This window comes from Muntiacus reevesi, chromosome 13, assembly GCF_963930625.1.
Source record: "Muntiacus reevesi chromosome 13, mMunRee1.1, whole genome shotgun sequence".
In the NCBI taxonomy this organism is placed as follows: Eukaryota; Metazoa; Chordata; class Mammalia; order Artiodactyla; family Cervidae; genus Muntiacus; species Muntiacus reevesi.
The window spans coordinates 52,862,718-52,874,417 of record NC_089261.1 but is presented as its reverse complement, the minus strand read 5'-3'; positions in this window follow the sequence as shown (position 1 = coordinate 52,874,417).

The window sequence follows — 11,700 nt, the reverse complement described above, 5'->3', positions numbered from 1 at the left end:
TAAGAAGTGGTCAGATTATGGGTCTGTTTGGGGGAAAGGGCCAATAGGATTTGCCGGGAGGTTGACTCAAGAAAAAGAAAGAAGGGAAATGTTAAACACTCCATTAGTTTTCTGTGGCTGCTGAAACACAGAGTCACAAACTTGGCCACTTAGAGTGACAGAAAATTATTCTGTCACAATTCTGGAGGCCAGAAGGCTGAAATAAAGGAGTTGTCAGGGGTGCCTGGCCCTAGAAGCTCTAGGGGATATTCTCTTTCTTGCCTTTTCCAGTTTCTGGGGGATCTGGGCATTCCTTCGGTTGAGGCTACAAGACTCCAATCTCTGCCCCCGTCCTCACATGGCCTTCTCCTCTGTGCTATGTCATCTCTTATCTCTCATAAGGACACGTGTCCTTGGGATTTAGGACCTGCCCAGATAATTCAGCATGATCTCACCTAGAGAGGCCTAATTATAACTGCCAACAAACTTCCCCCAATTAAGGTCACATTCACACAACAGAAGTTAGGACGTGGCCATATCTTTTGGGGAGACATCATTTCAGTTCACTGCAGTGACTCCAAGTTCTTTTAACACAAGCAACTGGGAGGATGTAATCGCCACTCATTGAGATGGTGAAGATGTGGGTTGAACAGAGTTGGGAGAGGCGTCTAGGACCTCAGTGTTGGACACGTTAGGTGTGAGAGGCTTACTTGACATTTAGTAGAGATGTCGAACTGGCATCTGGGTGAACAAGACTGGAGCTCAGGTCACAGTGCAGGGCCTGAGAAATACGTGCGGAGGTGCCAGGATTCAGCAGCATGACAAGGTAGAGGACCAGTGATATAACCCGGGGAGGGAAGGAGATAGAAGCGGGAAGCCGTGCCAGCCTTCGCTGGACCCCGATAAGAGCTGAGAGGGACAGCCAGGCGGGAAGGAGGAGGAACGGGAGAGTGTCAAGTCCTAGAAGCTGAACGGAAAAATTGCTTGAAGCGGGAAGGAGTGATCAACTCCATCTTCTGGTTCTGTCCTCATTGCAAATTCTTAGACCTACAGTTTCAGGTAAAAGTTGACATTTCCTCTGCTGTTTCCTGTAGCAAGATGGTGCTATTTTCATGTAACTCTTCTTTTATGATGTCTTGATTGAAATCATGAATACCCTGAAGTGACTTATAGTGAAGTATGTTTTTAAGGTTTTGAGTTTTTTTTGATCAGCAAAGCCTTCTCAGTGGGTCAGTGTCTAGTGCGTTTGACTCAGAAGGGAAAGAAAGGCATCTATCTTAACCCCACACAAGGTGGGAGAAACCTTCAAGAGGGATTGCTTGGATCGCACCGTTTTCCTCACTTTCAGCTCCTGAGGTAAAGGCCTTGTCATCCTTAACAGAACTGTGAGGGAAATCACTGAGAGAAACTGCTTTAAAAGGTTCTAAACTATGTTTAGAAAATTGTGTAGTCACCTCAGGCACCAAGACAGCAATCAGACAAGTGAAAAAATTCCACCATCTTGACTGAAAGCTGCTACACGATGGCAAACATCTGGTCAAATCAATCAGTGCAGTTAAGCAAGTTGTTTGTCATTTGCAGGGAAAAGCAGCGTGAGGTGATGGATTGGATTTTCCACCAAATGGGCGTCCCAAAGACACAGCTTCAATCTTGAGCCATTTTCAGGTTTTTCATGAATATGGTAATAAATGGTTAAATTAGAGAATCGAGGGCTAAATCCTAAAAAATACATCTTGTGGAAATTGTTTCAGTGTCTCTGTAGCCAAAATATTTCAGGCCTCACTGGCCTGTGACCACAAATGATCATTAATGAATATTAATATTCATCAATATTAATATCCAGGTCTCCATGACTCACAGCCTCCACCAGCTTGACATCCAAATTCCCCTCTCCTGAGTGTACTTGGGAATCCCCAGGGTGTGTATTTATAGCATCCCTATAGTTGCAAACTTGGCTGAGAGGGGACCTCCACCCTGACCCCAGAAGAGCCCCTCCAAGCTGGAGGTTGCCTCCCTGGGTGCCCACGGGGCTAGTATGGCTCTGAAACTCTGCAGGTGACAAGACTCATCTCTCTCATGAAGTCAGAACATTCCCGGTTACACTCAGAGGGTTGACAACACACGGGTCCTTGAACCTCAGAATGTCACAAGATTTAGTCACAAGCCCTTTCAGTTCAGGCATGAAGCCCTTTTCTCTCCCCGGGGGATGAAGTCATGCTGCCTGGGTGGGAGGCTGTTCAGGAAACAGTCCTCCTTCAGGCCTTGACAGTAAGTCGTCCTCAAGGTCGGTAGGAACCTGTGTTCCCGGGAAGCTCCTCAGCCCTGGGGAGCCCGTGGTTGTGAACAGACTGATGGGAGAAAAGACCACCATCACCAGGACCATCTGAGTCTCCACTCTGTGCCAAGACACTTCTTTAGAAAGATTTTTTTAAGGATTGGAAATGCTCTGTCCTCTAAAACACAGTAGACTGTTCCCAATTCCAGCAAAAGACAGAAATTATCAGAAACAGTTAGGAACAGTTAGAGCCCTTTGGAAGAGGGATCCAGCCCATGCCTGCTCTGCAGACCTCCATATCCTTGTACCCGACAGAGAATTCTCAGCTTGCTCAGGGTGGCGCTGGAGATATCAGAGAAACTGTCCCACCCTGGAGCCTCCAGAACCAAGGAAATAGGAGGACACCTTACAAGGAGACCAGAAGTGCTTCTTTCTCTACCCTAGTTCACCAGAGTCACACTGTCAGTTTATCTGACAGAGAGAAAAGAATTCAGCGATCTGGAACTTTTGAACAAAGGATCAGATTTATAAAAGTAAAGTTGGTAAGAAGAAATCAAATTACTTTGAGTGTTTACATGTGCTGGGCATTATGCTAAGACACTGTATACATAAATTTGTATATTATAAAGTATTATATATGTATACACGCATTTAATCTTATTTAATCCACACATCAAGTTTATGATGTAGATTTTGTATCCCAGGCTTACAGAAAGATAAACTGAGGCTCAGAAAGTTTCCATTTACAAGGCCACACCACGAATGAATGTTGAATCCAGGGGCCTAACCCAGCATAACTCTTAAGCCTGAGCTTTGAACTACAATATTGCATTAATTGGGGTTTCTCTGAAGGTTCAAGTGGTAAAGAACCCACCTGCCAATGCAGGAAACATAAGACACCTGAGTTTGATCCTTGAATCGGGATGATCCATTGGAGGAGGACACGGTGACCCACACCAGTATCCTTGCTTGGGGAATCGCATGGACAGAGGAGCCTGGTGGGCTACAGTTCCTGGGGTCACAGTCAGACACGACTGAGCATGCATGACAACGACGACTGCTTTAATTCTTGATATTCAGGTATAAACCATCCCAAACGCTCTCTGAAATCAGAAAAACCCTTTACAAAACACAATTTTATTGAAGGTTTCCTTTGGACATCACTGCAGTGAATTTGATACGTGTTCTAGAAAAACTAGGGTAAGTAAGAGAGGGAGAATTCTAAAACAGCATCTCCCCCGTCAGATACTCTGAAATCATGAAGTCATGGGGTGTGTGACTCTGGAAGACCTACACGTACATGCAGGGGCTCTCTCCAGGAGTCCTCAGGCCTCAGTTTCACTTGAAAAGTTACAAGTTATGGCCCATTCCAGGGCCTCCTCACCCCCACATCTGAAAGACCAGGAGAACCTCCAGCCCCTCCAGCCTCATCAACCCAGAGGGACTGAATGTGCCTGGGATGGGGCAAGCCTAGTTAGAGGCAGCTCTAAGTTCCTGAGAAACAGTCTAAATCACCAAAGGATGCTACTTGCTGTTATTTCAGAAACAAAGGACTTTTGTCTCCCAGGCCATCACTCCGGCTCTGTCTACCTCCAAGCAATTTCACTAAAGACAAGCACAGAAATGAAAAATAAAACAGCTATTAAAAGTTTTATTACAGTACATGCCCAGTGGTTATTTTTAAATCCAATCCCTTTGAAATTTTATTCTTGACATTTTTTCATCCACTGATTAGGACTGTTTGATAGTTTAAGTGAAATTTCACTTTAGAATTATGTTGCTTTTTAACTGCTCCCAAAACTGAGACATTCATTTTAACTCCTTGCATCCAAAAGGAACATCAAATTCAAGCCTGGAGAAAAGAAATTGTGACAATTTTTTCTCCCTTTTCTTCGACATAATTATATAAGACTTTTTAAAAAAATCAGTTCAATTATTAACCTGCAAAAATATGAGACAGATAATGAAAACTGAGATGCCACCTGAAACTCATCTGCAGTTGGACAGCAATCCTTGTAGGAATTGCCGATGGAAGCTTTGTGATAAAATGCTCCCACAGAACCAATTCATTTGCATCCTATTTTGTAAGACACTAAATAGAAGAGCTAGTGTCATAATTTCCTTATCCCTGTCCCTCATGCATATTGCATTATGAATTAATGTAGCGATGCAAAGTGGAAAGCGACCTTCGAGGGAAAAACTGGAGGCTCAGAGCAGCTTACTCTAAGGCACATCACACTGTCAACTAAAATTTACCGTCACTGTGTTCCCTCACTCTCTTGCCATAACTTAATGACATCAGAGGCATTGAATCTGCAAGCTGAAGTGACAGGACACCACTTTGCGCTGCATATAATACTTAGGAGAACCAAGTGCCTGGAAAGAGAACCCACCCCTTGGGGAATGGACAGCCAATGAGTGCGTGCTTTGATGATGCAACGCCTTTTCTCCCTGGAGAGCCCTTGGTTAAATGGAAACAAAGATAACAATAATGTGCTCCAGGAGTTGGTGAATTCCTTCTGCCTGAACAACTGGCATTCTGCAGGCTTCTCCTTGATCTCAGGAGGTGGGCTCCAGACTTAGGGAATGGCCAAGACTTCAAAGAAGCCCAAAGCAACAGATGGACATGGCTGCCTCTGAACATGACTCTCTCTATCCCTAAGGTTTGCTAGCCTCCCTGGATTGGGTGGACAATGTCCTGGGTTGGGTGGTCCGGAATGTTTTCCAACACCACCAAGCAGTTCCCTGATTCTCAGCAGATACTGACTAGGTATCCTACAAATGTAACTCAGTTCTGACACTCAGATTTCACTGGCTCGGGGCTGAAGTCCCATAGTCCCCATTTCAGACACCAGTCTCAAGCCTAGGTTGTCACCTGTGCTTCTGACCAACTGGCTGTAAATAGGAAGTTCCCACAACACACTCCCTAGGTTCAGTAGTTTGCTAGAGCAGCTCACAGAACTCAGAAAACACTTAAGTTTGTCAGTTATTGTAAGGGATATGTATAAAAGATACAGCCAGTTGAAGAGGTACATAGGGTAAGTCTGGAGGGGTTCTGACTACAGGAGCTTCTGTCCCCGGGGATTCGGGAGTACCACCTTCCTGGCACCTGGATGCATCCACCAATCCGAAGCTCATCAAATTGTTTACGAGGTTTGATACAGCTCATCTGCAGTCCTGCATCCCCTTCCCAGTGGTCGGTGTGTGGAGCTGAAAGTTCCAACATTCTAATCCCTGGTCTTGCAGGTGACCAGTCCCATCTGAGGGAACCTAGGAGCTTCACATTAAGTCACCTTATTAGCATGAACTCAGATGGGCTCAAAGGGGGCTTCTTATGAAGAACAAAAGACATTCTTGTCACTCAGGAAATCCCAAGGGATTGAGGAGTTCTGTGCCAGGAACCAGGGAGAAAGTCCAAATATACTTCTGATACTCCAGTGGGCATCATCCGTAATTTTCAGGGAAGGTGGACATGGACCACTGCAGCTAAGAGAGAGTGGTGACCCTCCTGGGGTGAGGACGGCCTCCTGGGTGACACCCCGGCATCGGGTTTCATTGCCGCCAGCCTCTCCCACCTGATCTCTGCCAGACTCTTTCCATAAAAGCATATCTCTGACCACATCTCTCTCCTGCTCAAAATGAAGTCCTGGCATCACTGCAGTCTTGCTTTTCCAGATTTACTTGAAATAAATAAATAAATTTAAATTCACTTTGCTGTGTTCTCCTCCCTCATGCCTGTCCAAATCCTTTCCTGTTTCTATGTGAAACCATCCTCAATACGTGTCCCAACCCACTAATTCCTCTTCAGGAGAAACCTCTCTTTAGCTTAAACACACGAGAGGTACAGGGGCTGGTGTGTTGTGTCTGTGTGTTAGTCACTCAGTTGTGTCTGACTCCTTCTGACCCCGTGGACTGTAGCCCACCAGGCTCCTCTGTCCATGGGATTTCCCAGACAAGAATACTGCACTGGATTGTCATTTCCTCCTCCAGGGGATCTTCCCCGCCCAGGGGTCCAGCCCTAGTCTCCTGCGTTGCAGGCAGATTCTTTACCATCTGAGCCACCAGGGAAGCCGGCAGGGTCTGGTGCAGTGGTCCTCAAGCATGTTTGCTTGTGTTTGCCTCAAATAATTTTTTATAAGACCATGTGTCCCTTCACACATTTTAATTTGACATTTAAAAAGTTTCTATTATAGCTTCAAGTACCTGCAAAAGCAGTAACAGATGGTACAGTGGGTCTCACACTTGGGGAGGCATCAGAATCACCTGGAGGGCAGGTGAAAACACAGAACACCAGGGCCTGTCCTCACGAGGTTCTGATTCAGTGGCTCTCGGGTGGGATCTGGGAATTTGCACTGCTGTAAAGTTTCCAGGTGATCCCAGTGGTGAGGGCTCTGGAACCACACCCTGAGGACTGCTATTCTGGTGTCCTGTAAATATTGACATTTTAAGTAAAATAGTCACATCACTCCCTTAAATATATTCAGTGGACTCTAAAAGTGGCAGCAGTTTGAGAGCCACAATCATCCAACTTTTAAAAACACAAGAATAAGCTCCTCTTGACAGCTGGAAATTTTATATTGCTCTTTTTTCCCTTTGAGCTTTTATTTCCATCCTATTTACGCCATTGAATTTTGTGCTAATGTAATATATTTTATTCTTAAAAGTATTTTATTGATCACTTTTTCACATATCTGTCATAAATGTATGCTAGAAGTTGAAATTGAAATGTATTTAAATTTCCTATAATGATTAGGCTCTGAGTATTTAAGATTTTTATTTTGGATTAAATATTATAGTTTTTGTTGTAATACTAACAATATTATATATAGTCAGTAGTAATATATAATTGAACAAAACAACATATATATTCATTAAAGGTGAAAAATGAAATTTTATTGGAAATGTACCACAATAAGATGGGACTTTTTTTGAATTAGTTCTTGTACTTTTAATTAATATTATTTAACTCTAGAATGACACAGGCTTCTATATAAATTCTATTCCTATTTTTATTTTTTATAGACACAGCACCAAAGAATATTGTTGATGTTGAAAATGGAGTAAATTATGTAACTGCAATTTTACTTAATTCTCTGAATGCTTTCCAAGTTATGGACCAACAATCTCACAGTGATCTAATACCTAGAATTATTTTTTATGGTCTACCAGCTAAAAATGTGATTATGTCTCCTTCTATACAGTTGAAAGCAAAGAATTAGGAAACACCTGCTTTGCAAAAGGGTTTATTACCAAATATTTGAGCCATTCTCTGTTTTCAGTACTGACACCATTTCAAATTATCCCTTTCTTTGCTGCACTGGAGGTTTTGTTTTGTTTGCCGAGTTTTTGCTTTTTTAATTATCCAGGGCAGGGGTTGGCAAATTATGGCCAGCTAATGCTGGCCAAATTCTGCCATCCTGTTTCTGTATAGCCCTCAAGCTAAGCATGGTTTTTACATTTTTAAAAGATTGTAACACACACACAAAGGAGAAGAACATTCAGAGATGTATGTGGCCCACATTTTCTGAAATATCTACCATCTGACCCTTTTCAGGTAAAGTTTTCTGAGTCCTAATCTAGGACAAAGCAACCTCCTGCTGAAGTCAGGAGAGTGACGACACGCCTTAAATTGTGCAGTGAAGATGGGCCATTGTGAAAGGGTCTGTCACGATGCTGGATTCTCAAGATGATCAATTTTCTTTTCAATTTTTTTTAAACTTTTTATTTTGTGTTGGGGTATAGCCAATTAACGATGTTGTGACAGTTTCAGATAGAACAGCGAAGAACTAGGATGATCAATTTTCACAGAGGACATATGGAACATTCAAATTGGCAAACGATTCCCTATGTATTGCTGCATAACCAATACCCAGAACTTGGTAGCTTAAACTGAGAACAGTCATTTAATTTGCTCACGAATCTGTACCTTGAGTGGGCCTGGGAGGGGAAAGCTGTGCTTCACGGGACTGAGCTAAGGGCTGGGAGATGTGTTTCCAAGAGGACCTCTCACATGGATGTCAAGTTGTCCACAGCTGCCACCTCGGAGCTCAGAGGGTGGAAGCTGGGGGCTTCAGGACGTGTGCGGGCTGGTCCTTGACTGGTATTTGGACATTTGGATGTGGGGAGGGGGTCTCACCTCCCTAACTGGTGAGAGTGGCTTTCTGTGCTTAAATTGTTTATACAAGCAATGTAGTTTATGCTAAATACCAGTTTCCTTCTGAGGGTCTAGAATCTTGGGACATAGCCTACCGGCCCAGCCCACCATAAAAACCTTGGGCAGTTCATCTCTTAGCCCTTCTTGACAATGACAATAAATGTTAGCCACTCAGTCGTGTCCAATTCTTTGTAACCTCATGGACCCACCAGGCTCCTCTGTCTGTGGGATTCTCCAGGCAAGAAAATTGGAGTGGGTAGCCATTCCCTTTTCCAGAGGATCATCCCAACCCAGGGATTGAATCCAGGTTTGCCACATTTCAGGCAGCTTCTTTACTGTCTGAGCCTCCAGAGAAGACCATAAGCCCTTCTTGGCAGATGTCATTTCACACGCGTGGTCACACACGTTGCAGGAGGAATTCAGTGCATCCTGTGTGACCCCCAAGGGCGAGGACTCCAGAGACTTGTGCCTGTCTCTCCTGACTTTGCACCTTCTCCCTTTGTGATTTTGCATTGTACCCTTGCATATAATAATAAATCTTAGCTGGGGGTACAACCATATGCTGAGTCCTGTGAGACCTCATAGTGAATCATCAAACCTGGGGTTGGTCTTGGGCCCCCCCTTCACAGCTCCTCTTCATGTGAGCTGCTCCATGAGGTCTGGGCTTCCTCACAGCATGGCAGCTGGTCCCAAATCACGTGGCCTGAGAAAATGTGCCAGGTGGACCTCAGCTCAGAAGTCATGTAGCATCACTTCTGCCCACTCTGTGAGTTGAGATATTCATAGAAGCCCACCCAGGTTCAAAGGGAAGATACACAGACTCCTCCTTTTGGTGAGGGTGTGTCAAGGTTCCAGAAAATATGGATGGGAAATATTGTTTAAGCTAATCTTGAACAATAAAATCAGTCATACCCTTAAAAGCACCTGACGTTACATTCCCTTTGAAATGTCTCTGAATACCTTCAGGTTGGGTTTCCCAGTTTGAGACTACCAGCGCAGTGAATAAAACATTGACTTTTGAGTCAGAGAGACTGAGTTTGAATCCTGGCTCTGTAACTTCCTATTATATAAGAAAGCGATGTCCATTAGTAATTTCCAAACATGCAAACCTGTTGATGGTTCTGAGGGTTCAGGAGCAATCGCTTGAGGCCCAGAGACCAGATATGAAGCTTTGAGAATTTACTAATCTATTCATTCAACAAATATGTATTGAGTGCCTTTTATGAGTCAGCACTATGTGAATCCTAGATGTGCAATGCTTAGCCAAATTGACCCAGTTCTCATGGACCTTACAGAAGAGGAAAAAACCAAATCAAATGATCACACAAATGAATAATAACATGTTGTGTGAAGCTCCATAAGAGGAGATTATAAGGGTGAATTCCACCAGAATATAAACTCCATAAGGGTTTTGCATATTTTGTTCTCTAATGGATCTCTGGCACCTAGAAGGTGGCCTGGCACAGATCAAGTGCTAAATAAATACTTGTTGAATGAATGATGCATGAATGAATGAAATCTATGAGGTTACTTCTTGAAGGGCTAGTGTAAATCCTTATAGGAAGTGTTATTTTGGTTGGTATTAAAGATAAGCTCCATTTTCTTAGCTTGATTTCTACTGAATGAATTTGTATTAACCCAATTCTCAAGAGACAAATTTATGCGCCAGAATATACTTATTATTTTTGTAGTGGGAGACATATATGATTTAGTATTTCCCTAGGAAGCACCCAAAAAACTCCAAAGGGAGCTATCTTTGGTTTTACTACAATTCTGCTGTGTTAAGCAGTAGTTAGAGACCTCGTGGGGAGCCAAATTAATTATCAGAAGGCTAATATAGAAGAACCTAGAATCAGTAAAATGGAAACCACATAGATTTAAGGGATATTCACACAAGTCACCCATGCAACTTACATAAGACCACTTTCCTACCAGGAACACTCCTGTGTGCACATTCTTCCTTTCTTCGTGATGCTTAGGAATCATAGCAAATCACATTGTTAGAATTACTTCTTTTCCTAGGTTTCAAGCAAGAAACCAGACTGATATGAAATTCCAGGGCCCTATTCTTCTGCTTGGAGCAGTCTGTGAACCTAGTCTCATCAAGACAGCTGTCTTCTCGAGCTTATGCCAACATGACCTTCCTCCTAGTTGCTGGCATCCTTTAAAATCAAGGGTCTATGAAGGTACTTGCTTGTGTAGGGGAGCAAATTCACCATTCGCAAAATGTCTCTTTGGTATGTGGATTATTTAAACAATCAAAGCCTCAGAGACTCATGGAGAACCTTTGATCTTCTGTCTATCTGCCTAAAGATTGCAGACAGAGGACAGTTCCAGGAAGGGCGTCTCACTGTAGGTAACTACAGTATGAACTAGGCGTGTAGACAGGAAACCCAGCAAGGTTTGTTTAAATTCCTCTCTGTCTCACTGTCTCTGCATGGCCCAGCAAACATTTGTTCACCAAACCTTTGCTTTCCTATTTCCATGTCAACTGCTTTCCTCCCCCTTAAAATCCCAAACCACTTCTCCCAACATCCTCTTTTGTCTTTGAGGATGGTCTTTAATGTGAGAGTTTTGGCCATTTTGGAGAGTTACTCACTTCTGGGTCTCTCCCTGCGTATGCATGTTAACAAACTTCTGTTTGATTTTCTTCTGTTCATCTGCCTCATGCAAGTGTGCAACATCACTTCAGTCGTGTCCAACTCTTTGTGACCCCATGGACTATAGCCCACCAGGCTCCTCTGTCCATGGGATTTTCCAGGCAAGAATCCTGGAGTGGGTTGCCACGCCCTCCTCCAGGGGATCTTCCCGACCCAGGGATCGAGCCCACATCTCTTATGTCTCCTGCATTGGCAGGTGGTTCTTTACCACTAGAGCCACCTCATCTGTCTCACATCAATTTAATTCTTAGACCAGCCGGAAGAACCTAGCAGAGTAGAGGAAAATTTCTTCCTTCCCGACATATACCTCTTACAGGAAGCCCTCCGTGCATCCATCTGCTCTCTCTGGGCAGTGTACCTATGTCTGTGTGGATAAGTGCCGTGTTTCTGTGTGACTCTCCGTGCACCTGTGTTCAGATTTAACAGCAAAGTCTTGTGCTTTACTTGACAAGCCCAGTGAGACCATTCCCCTCACTGTTTCAGCACATCACCCAGCAAGGAAGCATACACGTGTATATCTGGGTATCGAGAAGGTAGACACATATTTGCTATCCGAAGTCCCTCAGGGGCGTTTGAAGACTGCTGGTTCTGCTTAAACCAAATGACAGGTGAGTCAAGGGAGAATCTAGAAG